The 16021-nt window shown below is 36.0% G+C and overlaps 1 protein-coding gene and 1 long non-coding RNA gene across 2 annotated transcripts in view; both read left to right on the forward strand.

Annotated features, from left to right (window-relative positions):
• OPCML (opioid binding protein/cell adhesion molecule like) overlaps nucleotides 1-16021 on the forward strand; it is a 1459533-nt gene that overhangs the window by 490859 nt on the left and 952653 nt on the right. The window lies entirely within an intron of this gene.
• LOC116423001 lies at nucleotides 40-14405 on the forward strand. Its single transcript, XR_004233490.1, has 3 exons — nucleotides 40-1452; nucleotides 11020-11091; nucleotides 13489-14405. It is a non-coding gene; the product is annotated as an uncharacterized LOC116423001 (long non-coding RNA).

The raw sequence follows: 16021 nt of genomic DNA on the forward strand, positions 1-16021 counted from the left end.
ATTATTTCATGCAAGTCTTTCCATATTTTTCTAAGATCTTTTAGCTCATCATTTCTTATAGCACAGTAAAATTCCATCACAATTGTATATTGCAACTTGTTTAGCCAATTCCCAGTTGATGAGTATCCCTGCAATTTCCAATTCTTTGCTACCCCAAGATGAGCTTCTATAAACATATAGCTTCTTTTCCTTTTTCCTTAATCATTTTTGGAAATAGACCAAGAGATATAATGTTTGAACTACCAAGGTGCTAAGTCTCTGGCATTAACTTAGGTCCATAGCTCAATCTTCTGTCTTTATTTTTTAAATTTTTTTTCTTTTTTGTTCAGCAATCTAGAAATTTCTCTTCTGTTAATACCAGTGATTCCTCTTCCTTCCTAAACCAGGGCTTCCTCATGTTACATTTTCAGATCAGACTCTAATTGACACCTCTTGCTAGTTCATGGTTCCAGATTAGCCTTATATACCATCTTGACTGGTGCAAACAATGGCACTTCACAATTAACCTTCAAATTTTCCTTGGTCAATCATTTTGCTGGAATTTCACTGACCTGTCTTTCTCACCTTGAGGTTGGTTCACATTTATTATTTTTCCCTCTTGTCTCATCACATATGCAGAAGGCTAACCCTATACATGGAAAATAGGGCTGCCAAGTGAAGTACAGGGGTTAGAAACCTCTAAAGAGGGAACATCTCCCTGACAAGCTGTTAGAAGCTGAGCTGATCAGAGATGCAAGTGGCCCCTTCCACTCAAGGAAAAGTTCCTGTGCCCTCTTGGCTGACAGAGGGAGTTCTATTCATTTAATATTTGATGGGGCTGCCTTGCCAATGTTTATTTAAGTATTCTCTGTTCATCAGAGATTCCTATGGAGGAGGAAAATGTGCTGAGGAACAGCACAACTAGCTTCTCATACTCGGCAAAGGTCAGAAGGGGAATGGCTGACAAATTTGACAGATCTTTTTAAAAGTTTAATCTCAAAAGTGATTTTTCTTTCCCTGTATGAAGACAGATCCCTAGTCTCTGTCATTCTTACCAGTCCCATACAGCAAGTGCTTCACTGGCTGATCTGTTTTATGAAAGAAAGATTTATCCATTAAGAAAAAAAAAAAAAAGAAAACTTTGGCTGAACATAGATTCCCTTTCTCAGGGATGAGACTGAAAGAATCTTATATGTACTGGAGCTCATTTATCAGCCCAATATTCCTGTATTTGGGCATATCAGTTGGATATTATTATCCTCATTCTATTATAATGAATACAAAGTCCCAAAGAGTTTAAGTGATCTATCCAGCATTTCATAGCTAATCTAATCATTTCACTGATTCAGATCTTTCATTCTTTCTCAAGATTCTAGTTCTCCAGGCAGCCTAACTGCTGAATTTGAACTAGGCAACCAAATTTCAACTATCTTCCCTAAATTTCAGGACTGTTCTCCCCAGTTCAGGATAAAGGTGAGAGTGGGTAGTAGGTGAGATAATATGGGCTAAGATTTCAAAAATAGTCTAGAAAATATCATTTACTCTGGAAAGGGATGCAGGAATAAAGAATGGGGAAAAAATGGTCCTTTGTAGTAAAAAAAAAAAAAAAAAAAAAGGCCAAACTCTTCTCACAAGCTGTCAATACAGAGTTAAATCCTAGATTTACAGCCAGGAGGAATCTATAAAACTAATTTAGCACAATTCCCTTATTTTACTGATGAGGCAGAGAGAGTGAGATGACATAGCATTCATATATAATTTCTTTGACTCCTAATACAATGATCTTGCACCATACATTATGGCTTCTTCTATGTTAAGGGGCCTCTTTAGGAAGAAATGATGATTATGGCCATAATAACAAAGGTGGCACAATTGGGATCCATTTTCTCTTCTCATTAATTTCTTTCAAATGAATTACAACTATGGTATAAGAGTCAGCAGAATAAACTAACTCCATTGATATTGGTGATCTGTTTAAATCTGAAGCATAGTAAGTAATATGTGAATCTTGATCATTTTTCTTGAGAAAAAAGCTGTGGGACCAGGGAAATTCCTTCAATTGAAGCTCTGAGATACCAAACTATGGGAGTCCATGTATTATCCTGGCACAAAGTCTAGAGTAATGTCCTTTCTCTGTGTACTTCTGGGAAAAAGGAGATACATGGCTTGAGGATTCATTATTTAATGTTTGTGTGAAGGTAGAGAGAAAGAACTAAGACACTAGTCTGAACTGATTAAATCATCATAGGAAGTGACCAAATGATGAAAACTAGATGCAACATTCACTAGTTCTAGTACATGTTCTAACATTTAAGTGACTTCCCTTGTCTCAACCCTGTAGAAAAAACATCCAGAGGAGAAAGGTATTCCTTCATATATGGTAACAAGGGTAGTAGTTAATACATAAGGCTAGGAAGTGGGGTCCTGGGTTAGCACTCATTCTATCTTTTTTCAATACTTACACCATTACCCTAGGGTCTCCTAACTTTGGAGGATATAGCATGCTATTGCACTGAACCCAACAGATACTTCTTTTGTCCAGGGGCCAATTTATTTATCTTTTTCAGAGAAATAGTGATATACATAAGTGCCAGAGGAACTCAGGTGCATCATCATAAACACATGACCCCAAACACAGAAACAGAAATCCCATATCTCCCTGCTCTTCATTGAAATTGACATTCCCACCACCAGAAGGGAAGCTTTCTATAATTATATTGTCCAAGCCTATCTCCACACTCATTCATCCATTCAAATAAATATTTATTGAGCATCTGCTGTGTGCAAAGAACTATGTTTGGTGCTCTGAGAATTACAAAAATGTAATTCTGTATTCTATGCTTCAAAATACCTTACTTTCTTCTTTTATTCCTGTTTTTAGGGAAAAAACTATCATTTTTCATACTAACATCAATCTCTGTTTGTACCTTTCATCCCATTCCTCTCCATCTCCTGTAGGAGTTTGTCCTCTATATCCCTTTTCACCTCTTCAAATTTGCCTTATTTACCATCTAAAGGTTCCCAAATGACTATCCATGTAACTATGTCCCCCCACTCTCCCTCTTTTGATCATGACTCCATCTCAGTCTATTAATTTTTTAAAATTACCAAACATTTGTTAGTACCCCTTCTCCCATGAATACACATATCAGAAAAAGAAAAAGAAAACTTTTAGTGTCAAGTAAGACAAATATCATTTTGGCCATGTCCAAAAATGTGTATTCTGCTTATTTATTTTATCACCTCCTCTCCCTTGGCTTCAATGGACTTTCAGTTTTAGAGTCTATTTGTTGGAACACTTCATTTCCTTCACCAGATTGACTTTAATGAGCTGAGTTTTCTAAGAGTGAGTTATACTTCTAGGGACTTCATTCAGCCTGAGATTAGATAAGATGAAGCTAGGTGGTACCTCCTCTCCTCCCACCACACTATACCCAAGGAGAAGCACTTTAGTCCCTTGGCCCTTCTGAAGGCAAGAGAGCAACTTCTTTGGGATAGGGGATATTCAGTCTGGTAGCAGAAATAATGACAGAATTCCCAGTTCTTAAATAATTCTGGTTATCATATATATTAAAAAGAATGGGGCACACTACATTACTACCAAGATCCCTTCCAATTCTAAGATTCTATGATATGTTCAACTAATTAAAATGTGAGAAAGAATGGAATAAATGCACAGAGTGCTAGGAGAAATATGAGAATGAAGACATCATTTTCATTTGATGTGGTTATCAGGGAAAGATTAATAGAAGAGGTGGTATCTAACTTGGATTTTAAAAGAAGATGTTTTCAGACAGAATAAACAGGAGAGATCTATTCTGGATAAAGCCAGTAAAATTATTGAGATATTAGGAGCACAGATTGAAAACTGGACCTTAAAGGTCATTGTATCCAACTACCTCATTTTACAAATTAAGGAATTGAGGACCCTGACTGATTGTCTTGACTGAGTTCTTTTAACTACTAAGTATTTGGGTTGGGATTCAAACCTGGTTCTTCTTATCCAAGCCCAAAACATTATCCATTATAGTTCAATGAGTCTTATAAATGAAGGCATGATAAAAAATAATCTCTCTTTGATTTCTAAGGTTAATACCAAAACCATGATTATGTGATGCTTTTTTATCATAGTCAACTGGGCATTTGTCTCATTCCTATTACTGAAGTGTCAAATCCCTGAAAATAAGGGACCATGTCTTACTCATTTTTGTATGAATAAGTTTTAAAACATATGTTCTTAACCTTCCCCCATCCTTTTTTTTTTTTTTTCATGTACTGCTTTGATAGTTTGGTAAAGTCTATGAGTCTGTCTCAGAATGTTTTAAGTGAATAAAATAAAATGTATGGAACTATAAAACATTAATTAAAATAAAAATATTTTAATAGTAATAGCATTCATATAGCACTTTGTGCTTTACAAAGAGTTATACATAGATTATCTTATTGATTCCTCACAAAAGTCCTCGGAAACAGGTGCTATTATCATCATCCCTATTTTATAAATGCTGTAACAGAGGCTGAGAAATATGAAGTGACTTAACTGAGGTCACACAATTATAAGTATCTGAGGTTAGATTTGAACCAAGATTTTCTGGTCTCCAAGTTCAAGGCCTCCGTATCACTTAATTGATATCCAAGTTAATTGACACACTTCTCCCTCCCCCTCAAACACCTCAAATCTATGATTAAAAATCCTTTCCCTAAAGCCTAGTGTCATGCCTTGCATAAAAGTGCTTATTAAAAATAATCGGTGAATTGAACTGAATTTCTGGTTCTCAGTTTCTATTCCCAGTCTAAGTCACTAGCTGAGCAGCACTTCTCTCCTGCTTCCCATCTTCTACAGAAGATGTACTTCTACAGTCTTTGTAACTGAATCATTTCTTCCTTTAATCGCTTCCCACCCCACGCTTGGGTCTGGTTTTTGAGCTTCAGTCAGAATTGGGACCTGAAGCTCTTCTTTCTCTCATAGAAAATACCAGAGGCATATCTTGTTTACCCATTACCAATTAACTTTTAACAATTAGCTGTAGTCATTAACATATATAAACATAATCATTTAGAGTAGATAAACAGAAGGCAAATCATGGCACCACACAGATTTCACACACAGGAACAGGCGCTGGAAGCTATTGACTACATCTACCAAGGAAAAAAGAACTTAATCAATTTCAAGCCCCTTCAATCTTCCCCTTCCTTTACCTAGTCTGACTAGGGAGTGGAATGAACTCTTGGGTGTTCTAGACAAAGGACCCATAGGACAAATTTCTGATTGGCTGGAAAGGTTTTATTGTTTCCTCAATCCTCAGTTTATCTCAGTAAACAGAGTACTCACACTGATAAGATCTCTCCCTCCTTCCTCTTTCTCTCTCTCTTTTTCTTTCTCTCTCCTCCCTGCTTCTCTCTGTGTGTGTATAAATATATATATATATATGTGTGTATGTGTGTGTGTGTGTGGGGGGGGGGTGTATGTGACACAACCCAACCTGTGCTAGAGCTAGAAAGGACCTCAAAGACCATCTCAAAAGTCCAATCACTTCATGTTATTGTTGAGGAAAATGAAGTCCAAAGAGATTAACTGATTCGCCCAGGATGGCTCAAATAGTAAAAACGAGAGATTTGTTTTGAACTCAAATTCTGATTCCAGAATTAGTTTTTTATCCATTGTGCATATTTTTTCCATAAGGACTTTGTATCAGAAGACCTTGGTTCAAATGCTGACTTTATCATGTTCCATCTGTCTGTTCCTGAACAAGTTACTTCATTGATTTTCCTCAAGTATAAAACCTGGATTAGATGACTTCTAAGGTTTCTTCTAGATCATTCACTCTATGCTCAGGGGCATGAATTTCCATTTAAGAATCAGTCTGACCTTGGTATCAAAGGCTGGGGACCCAATATTATTGAACTATTATTGAACAGAAAGGAATTAGTTATTAGTTTAAAGACTGAAGTTCAGAGTTGTATTAATATTTATCTATGTGTATATAATATAAAGCCTATTTGTCAAAGCCTAAAGAATATCCATCATATAATAAAGTAAAGTAATGGTGAGTCTTCTTCATATATTGCTCCTGAAGTTTCTCTACTTCAGAGGACCAGATGGGACATAATGAAACAAGCAACCCTTTTGTGGCACCTCTTTCCATAGAAAAAAAAAATTAAATTAAAACTAATATAAACAATAGCCTATAGGACTAATACTAGCAACCCTCATATGCTAGAGATTCTCAAGCACCAACCCCTCCCATTGCCAATCTCTGTGTCTTAAAAAGATCTCTGTGGATTTTGAACCTGAATGGACATCACTATCTTTGAAATGCCATCACTCATTACCCTACTGGGGGGAAATCCATTAAACAGGGATATATTATATACACTGGCAAAATGCTATAGATAGCCTTGCACTGCTGCCTCTTGGATCCTACTGATTTCACTGTGGCACCCAGGCCTAACTATGCTGCATTCTGAAAGCAGGTATTCCTAATATAGAGCCCTGCAGTCAGTGGGTTCTCAATACTTGTGCTGACTGCTCTGTAGGTATGATCGCTATGTGAGAAGGTCAGACTTCAGTATCTGACCAGATACAGAAACCAAACAGTATGAGCTAATGCATGGTTCCATTAGAAAATGTATTTACACTATGACATTTCTCCAAGAAAGAGATTTGAAAAGATACTTTACAGACATTGAGTGGGTTGTTGTGTTCACACCCTTGGAGAAAAGCCTCATAAATCATTAGTTTGAAACCATCAAAATACTGATTGTATAGTACTTGTCTCAAGCAATGTATATCCTCTTGTTCTCTCCTCCCACAAATATACTCTCCCATGCTTCTTTGCCTCTGTATGCTTCTCTATTTCTGTCCTTCTTCATCGTTCTCTAAATCTTTTTTTCTTTCTTTCCCTCACCTCCCTCCCTTTGACTCTCCCCTTCCTCCTAACTTATTGGAGCTCATAAAATTTGGAACCAGTGGGGACCTCAGCAACCAACTTATCACTGTAAATATAAGAAAGCTGAAGTCTAAACTGTTAATTAGCCCAAGGACATACAAGTGACGGAGTTAGGATTCAAATCCAGATCCTCTGTTTCCAAATACAAAAATCTTTTCACAATTTACTCCAAATCTTGGGCAATACATAACAAAACCAAGATTTTATCACATCTTCTAACTATAAATCCGGTTCTTTTTCCACCGTCTCAAAGTACACATATACTTACATACACACATACATATGTATTTGTATAAATGTACGTATGAATATGTATGTGTGTATGTTTGTGTGTATTCATCCAATCAATCATTCTGTCTGTCAAACATTTGTTTAACAAAACACTGTGTTATACATAGTTAAAGATATATTATATGTGGCCCCTGAATCCCTTTTTTTCCCAAGAGCTTAACAGTCTATTAAGGAAGATGACATATTTAAAAATTAACTGCATAGGGGTGTTGAAAGTTATATTGACTCAATTACTCATTGTTCCCAGTTCTGCTTATTAACCAACATTGACAGAGGCTCTGGTGGCAAAGGAAACATCAAATCGGCAGTTTTTCATATCACCTGCTCTTTGTCACATACTCCTACCTACAAATTGTAGGTTCTTATTGCCTTGGAGAGGAACTGAAATTCTAGGGCCCAACTTCTTTTCTGGGGTGGACCTATTTAGATTGTCTTAAAGTTACCTATAAAAGCTGTTCCCACCCTGAAGCTATTGCTGATTTTCAGTGATCAGTTAACTTAACAATAATAAAATCCTTTTAATTTTCTTTGATCTGAGTCTTGCCTGATTAATCAGGGTAAAAGCCCAAATGAAGAATTTTCCTTTTAATAGTGACAAAAGAATAAACACATGAATGGCACAGACAAAAATCACATGATCCCCGAGTTGGAAAGGGATCCAACCTTTCTAAGAGAGCCTCTAGTTCAACCCTTGCATTTTCCCAAATTCCCTTAAATAAGGTCAATTAAAGATTTGTTTAATTAGACAAATTTGTTATAAGTGCTTTGTTTGGAGGGTGGGTAAGAGGTTGGAGTACATGGGGTACCCTTTTCAGGGCTGCTCATCTGCTTTTTGACTCAACAAGTCAACTGTCTCTAAGAAGCTATAGTTTGTATAGCAGCCACAACCTGGTAAAAAACCAAGTCAGCAAACAAGTTAAACCAGGTTGAGGATAACCAAAGAGTAGGGGATGTCTACCTCAAGCATGTGAAGATTTTTCTCTTTGGAATGGGTGGGTAGGAACAATTTATTACATCTGCTGTGAATATTACTGAAGCAGATTCTCTGAAGCACTTGGAGCTTGGTCAGAAATCAAAGATGTCAAGGTCATCCACTGCATCCAGGGCCATCAATAGGCATCTTGACTTTTATCTTACTACTGGATTTCAGTGACTGGAAAAGAGTAAGGCTGATGACTTTGTGCAACAATGTCCTCACTTAAATCCAATTCATGTGCAAGTCAAGACATCCCCCTTTGATATCTTTGGTCCTCTTTGAAAATGGACAAGCAATAGATGGGACATTGAAAGGAGTGAAGGTAAATTTATGTTAAATTGAAAAATAAAAACCCAAGCCAAAGTAATGTCTTTGAAAATACTCAAAAAATGAACATCATTTGTCCCTAAAGGTTTCTAGTGAAAGGAAACACATTATACCTCCCCATGCAAATCATTTCATTTTGAATTGTTCTTATTGTTAGGAAGCCTTCCCTGATATTGATTGACACCAGCCTTGAGCTACTTCCACTCATAGCTCCTGGATCCTCCCTTCAGAACTAAACAAAACAAGTCTAATCATTCTTTATGTCAGATCTTCAAATTCTTGAAGACAGTTATTATCACTCACCTCTCTGCATCTTCTCTTCCCCAGGCAAAATAGCATCAGTTCTGCTAACTGATCTTTGTATGACATGGTCTTAAATCACAGATTTTCAGTTTGCCAATGTTCTTCCTAAATGTGTCTCTCAGAACTAAACCTAATACTGCAGATGTAATCTAACTAGTACAGAGTATAGTGTGATTCTGCTGGATATTATACTTCTTAACTCAGCCTAAATTAAATAGACATTGTATAAATTCTGTGCCACATGCCCTGTCGAATTCTACTCCTGGAACCCTAAAATCTGATATGGTTATTTTTATTTTACTTTGAACTTGGATGCCACACAATTTCTAGAACATTATCAAACTACCACACCCCAAGTATTTTCTTTGCCATCTCTCCTCCCCTCTCCCCTTCACCTACTTGAGAGTTACATTTAGGCTACTAGAATATAAGCTTCTTGAAGGCAGGAATTGTTTTGATTGGTTTTGTATCTCCAGTACTTAGTTAAGTGCCTCCCACAAAATTAATGCTTAATTAATCCTTTTCTAAACATTCATTCGTAATGGAACTCTTAATCTACTAACCCTTCCAATGTTTTTTTTTTTTTTTAAAGAATCATTGTTATCTTCTGTCTTTGCAAAACTTTATTTGTGAATAAATGCTTCCCAACTATCGAACTATTCTTGTTAAAAAAAATAGCAAGGAAAAAATTTCAGCAAAACTAATCATGTCAACTAAGAATGATAGAGCATGCAATATCACACACCCAAGATTCCCAATCTCTTACCCCCTCCCCCCACCCGCAAAAAAAAAGGTATATTTTCTCATCTCTTTGTCCTGGTTCAGCTTTGTAATTTTAATTACACAGTGTTCAGTTTCACTTTTGTTGGTATTTTGTTTCCCATTTTAATCACGGTCATCACTGTTTACGTTATTTTTCTGCTTTTCTTATATCATTGTATCAGTACATATAAGTATTTCCATTTTTCCTTTTCATATTCACTATTTTTTAGAACACAGAAACATCATACTATATAAACATGCTACAGTTTAGCCATTTCAGGACTGATGGTCATCTACTTTTTTATTTATTTTTGTTTTTTTGGTTTTGTTGTTCTCAACCACTACAAAAAGTACTGCTTGCACATTCTGGTGTCTATGAGGCCTTTCTGGTCTTAATTTCCTTTGGACATAGTTTAGCTGTTAGACCACAGAGTCAGAGGGTATAAATATTTTAATCACTTCTAGCATAATTCTGGGCAGGTAGGTGACACAGAGGATGAAGGATTGGGCTTGAAATGAGGAAACTTATCTTCATGACTTCAAATCTTGCCTCAAACACTTAATGCCCATTATGACCCTGGGCAAGTCACTAAAATCCTGTTTGCTGCAGTTACTTTTTTTTTATAAAATGAGCTGGAGAAGAAAATGGCAAACCAACTCCTGCATCTTTGCCAAGAAAACCCCATATAGACTCTTGAAGACTTGGACACAACTGAAAGGCTTAAATAACAAAAATAAAATTCTAAATGACTTCCCAGAATGGTTGAACCATTTTATAACTGTATCAACAATGTGCTTGTCTTTCTTTAGTCACTCCAATATAGATTATTTTGACATTTTGTCATCTTTGCCAATTTCCTCAGTTGTTTTCTTTAAATTGTGTGTGTGTGTGTGTGTGTGCGTGAGTGCAGATTCCCTATTGCCAAAGATTTTTAGGTCGATAATTCAGAAAAGACTTTTTGGAAGACTAGAACTTTAGTTAAATTTTAATGATCAATAAGATTTCAATAGGTAGAGAAGAAAAGGAGTAAATTCCAGATGGAGAAACTATCAAATGATTTTTGGAGAACAATGAATACAACACTATGTTAGACATACAATATTCATAAATGTTAGCTCCTATTGCACACTTATGTTGTCCAGGTGTGAGGGGCAGTGAGGGAAACCAGAACAATTCTGAATGCAATCCACCACAAAATTAACACTTTTCATACTTTCAGGGACCTATATACTGTTGAATACCATGCTCATTCACAGATGTGTATCTCCCTTGTCCTTGTCTCTGCCCATAATTCACAAGCCAAGTGACCCATCTCCATCTTCTTTTTTTCTGGCTTGCATAATTATAAGCTGTAGCACAAATAGCCACCTTTAGGCATAGAAATCCCCCTTTCAAGGAGCTATTACTTTTTTTTTTCTCTTTTTGCCTAGAAGCCTGTTTACAGCCAAATAGAAAGCATCAACTATCCATAATTCTTAGGAATACTAATAAGCAGTTCTCAGGTAAGCAGTGCTCACTACAAGTTTGTTCAGTTTGTTCAACCCACTTCAGGTTGAAAATCCTCTGTTACCACTTATAGTCTAGATCCTATTCTTCCTAAAAAAAATCCAGATCCAGAAGATCATTAGCCCATTCTGACTCAATAAAAAACAAATCTGGAAAGGTAAATAAAGACAAGACTGTGGAATACCTTGAATGTCCTCAAAATGGATGATTTCATTAGTCATTTTTGGAAATATCAGTCTTCTGATTTACTCAACAGGGGAGTTGATTTTGAGAAGATGAAAGATGATTTCATTTTTATCTGTGACAAGTTTGGAGTTGCTGCAGAACATATCAAAAACTCAAATGGAAATCTTAAACTGAAATTGTTCTAGATAGAGATAATTTACTTTTATATTCTGTTTTTAGAGTTTTCAAGATGTTTTACATGCACAATCTTGTTTATTCTTCTTGATATTATCTTGGGTCAGGAATGGAAATATTGTATCGGTTTTAAAATTGATGTACTTAAGGGCCAAAGAAGTTTAAAATGACTTGCTTAAACTCACAAATCTAGTGTGTAATGGAACCAGGCTTGAAATCACATATTCTGAATTCATGCTTAGTGTTCCTTGCATGACCTCATGCTGTTTTATAGGGAGAAGGAGAAGTTTAGGGGAATGAGATGAGAAATTACACATGGTATCTCACCAATTCTCAAAAGAGTCTTTACATTTGATCTTAGTAATACAGGGTTTTAAAGTTGGAAGAGACTTCAGGCAGGGATCAAACTTCTACCTGAAAAAGAATCCTCATCGAGACATTTAATCCAACCTCTACTTGAAGACCTTCAATGAGGAAGAACTCATTATCTCTGTAGGCAGCTCATTACATTTCTATAGTTTTAATTGCAAGCCTAAATTTGCCTTTTCATATCTTCCAACCATTATTCCTAGTTCTGTCATATGGAGCCAAATAAAATGAGCCTAATCCCTCTTGCATATGAAAGTCCTTCAAACATTTGAAGACAGCTGTTAAGTCTTTTCTTCATTAGGACAAACATTCCCATTCTACTAATCAACCATTACATGCCATGGACTCATCCCCATAACATGAGGTATCATCTGGACACTCTCCAATTAATCAATGTTGTTCTTCAACTATGAGACCCATTGTTTAGGACAAGATAGAACAGCTTATGGGGTACTCATGTCTAAATTTTGCAATGTTGATGATCATTCATCTGAGATTGCGTCTTGTGCTGTTCTAGAGACATAGAACTGAAAATCCAATAGATGAGTTTAATAATTATAATTTTTCCCATTCACAAAAAGGTGGGTTATTTTTTCTTCTTTTTTATAACCTGGGCAGGTAGAATTTTTTCATCACTGGTACACAATTATCCCTACCATATCAAGGCAGGTTTAGGGTTGCAATGCCCCTTCAGTCTAGAAAATCCATTTAAAAATTTTGACTCTCTCTTTGTACCAAAGAAGGTCTAACTTTTTTTTCCTCTTTCTTTTATGGGATGTTTAAAATACTTTATTGTAAAATTTGGGTTAAAAATTTGGTAATCAGCTCTTTGTCATCTGTTGATTTTTGCATGTTTTCCACAGCTTCCCATAAAATTCCCCCCAAATTCCCATTCATTTCTTTTGTCAACCCATGATGTATTGAAATACTCAATGGGGAAAGTTGCTATGTGAAAGGGATAACTGTATTTTTAAATTTTACATGGAAAAGCCTTTTCTTACTTCAGACCATCACCTCCTCCATGTCATATAATCTTAAGAGAATTGAATGAAGGTACTCAAAGATTGTACTGTCATAAGATTATAGATCCGAGCCAACAAGAACTTTAAAAATCATCTAATCCCTAAACTTTATAGATGAGGGAACTGAAACCCAGAGAAGTCATTGAAGGCAGAAAGGATCTCCTAAACATAGATATAAAAAACAAGAGTATAGAAAGCCAAGGGCTTTTTGAAGGTAATCTAATATAGCTAAAAATTGAGAAAGTTAAGGGGAAATAATGTGAGTCAAAGATGTAAAAACAGGTTGATGCCAGATTTTGAAGCAGCTAAATACTAGTTTAGGGTGTTTGAACTATATTTATTAGGTAATGGGAAACGTTGAATATTTTTGCATAGTAGGGTGAGGGTCTCCACCTCAGGAAAACGACTGCTCATAGTGAGAAGACAGAAGGGTGGACAGAGGTTGTGATTAAGGATTGAAAACAGGTGGGAATGATGGGATAACTATTTCGAGGAGTCCATTAAAGGACTCAATAAGAAGCAATTAATGGAATTGTTCTGTGGTCCCCAAATAGCTGTCAAATCTAGTCAAATAGAAGATAAAAAATCTGCATATAACTGACAGAGGCCCTGCAGTCAAAGAAACTGTGTGCTTATCTTCAGGGGTATGGATATGTAACAGGAAGGAGGTAAAGAGAGACAGCAGCATTGTTGATGGATGACCACAGCAAGAAGTCAGAGAACCTGCTGAGCCCAGAATGCAGACAACTGCAGGAGACTGGGGCATGTTGGGAAGAAGGGAAGGCACAACACAGGCTTTATGTGTGAGAGTCCTGGAATGATCAGAGAGCACTCAGTGGCTCATATACGATGTCCACATATCACTCTGACCCATAGAGGGCAATTTTGACATCATAAAAGTCTGGATCGTAAGTATGCATTTGAACAGCTAAATGAATATTGCCTCCCTCTCTACCCATCTATACTGAGATGCCATGGAAAATAACTCCATTGTCTCAAACTAACTAATTTAATTAAATGTCATCATAGAAAACTCTGATTTGGGGATCCTTTCTACCAGTTTTCCTTCAGGAAGACAATAATGATGTGGTGGTAGTGGTGGTAGCAGCAGCAATGTTAATAGTGATACTAGTAGCAGCAATAATTGCAATGGTGGTAACAGCTGTAGCAGAGTAATAGTAGTAGCAATCGTAGTAGCAATAGTGATAGCAGAGGTAGTGGTGATGGTAGGCAGTTTGGGGACCCAGGACAAACAGCACCAGCCCTGGGGTCAGAAAATTAGGAAGAAGGGTCTTCCTGAGGTAAAATATGGCCTCAGACACTTACTAGCTGTGTGACCCTGGGCAAGTCACTTAACCTTGTTTGCCTCAGTTTCACATGTATAAAATAAACTGGAGAAGGAAATAGTTAAACCACTCCATTATCTTTGTCAAGAAAACCCCAAATGGGGAACAGACACAACAGTAGCTGCAACAGGAACAACTATAGGAATGGTGATGGTGATAATATTTAGTATAAGTGGTAGTAGTAGTAGTAGTAGTAGTAGTAGCAGTTGTTGTAGCAGAGCAGCAGCAGCAACAACAACAATAGTAGTACTAGTGGTAATAGTAGTAGTACCATAAGTTTATGTATGAAAGTACTTTTTATGGTTTTACAAAGTCCTTTTCCTCAAAACATTTTTGTGAGCTAAGTAGAATAAGCATCTATTATTTCATTTTACAGATGGGAAAACTTAAACTTAGGGTATTAAGTAACTGACCTATAGTCATGCTGCTAGTCAATAAAAATTAAGCCCAACTATGTACCAAACACTTTCTTGGTGATATAACCAAAGAAAATAGGTAGTCCAAATTCTTTAGTCTTTCCACAACATCTCTACAATCTAATGCTTCAATTGTAAAACTAAAGTTTTTCAGTATCAAAATTAACTTAAACATGTAGCATAGAAAAAAAAGATAATTTCTACTATGGGGAAAAATTAATCAAATGCTTTCCCTTCCCCCTATTGCCAAATTCTTTTTCAATTACTCCAAGAAAATCTCTGTTCTACTCTCTCTCTTTCCTTCCTATCTATGAGCCCAAAAAAGCAACTATAATCATACATCCTTGACATATATGTGAATATTATGGGACTACTGCCCTTATATCAAGGGGAGAAACCTATAAATTTTGAAATAAATTTAGATCTAATATCACACTAATACAATTCAATCTTTAAAGATTTTGAAAGTGCCCAAAATTACCCTTCAGAAAATCCCTCTCTTCTTTCTTTTCCCTTTCAGATTAGCTTGTTTTCTTAATATAAAAGCATTTAATATAAACAAAAACTATTTCTAGTCAATGTCATTCATTGTTCTGTATTTATGAATAGTTATATGTATATAAATTAGATAATTTTGTGGAAAATGACTAATAATATTTATTAATAGCATCTCTTTTTTACATAACACTTAATAGCTCATGACAAACTTTCTTTGCTGAAGCCCTATAAGGTAGCTAATATATAGAACCCATAGTTATTCCTGTTTACTGATGAGAAAATAGGCTCACAGGGCTTAAATAACTTGACATAATGGTCTGGCTACTATGTGGAAGATCCAAACATGACACTCATTTTTGGATAGACCCAGCAGACTAAATAAACTACTGTTCCTGGAGAGAATGAATTAAGAGCCCTAACCATTTGCACTATATAATGAACATAATTCAATTCAACAAGCAATTATTAAGCATTATTAATCAGTGCCAGCAACTATGCTAAGCTTTGGTGATACAAATAAGAAAAAGGAACATGATCCCTGCCTTCAAAGAGATTTCAATCTAATGGAGATGGGAAGACAACAAATAAAAGGAAGTTGAAATTCAATTGGGGAGGTATAATAGGCTACCAGGGGCATGTGACTATGGAGACAAAATAAAACCATGATGGAAAATAGAGAGTTAACTCGGAAAATTCTGAAAATTATGAGCTTTGTATAAAAGAAGGATTGGATGGGGAGAGATCTTCTTCTGTGATCCAATCAAAGGGACAAAGCAACTAGAGGAGTTGAAATGCTAAGTATCAAAAACAGAGTCAGTTTTCATGATGATGAAATTCCAAATAATTAGCTTAAGTGGAGGAGGCATGAGGTTTTGTGGAGCAAAAATCAATTTAAACCACTAATGGTAAATGGTA

Source organism: Sarcophilus harrisii, chromosome 3 (genome assembly GCF_902635505.1).
Source record: "Sarcophilus harrisii chromosome 3, mSarHar1.11, whole genome shotgun sequence".
Lineage (NCBI taxonomy): Eukaryota > Metazoa > Chordata > Mammalia > Dasyuromorphia > Dasyuridae > Sarcophilus > Sarcophilus harrisii.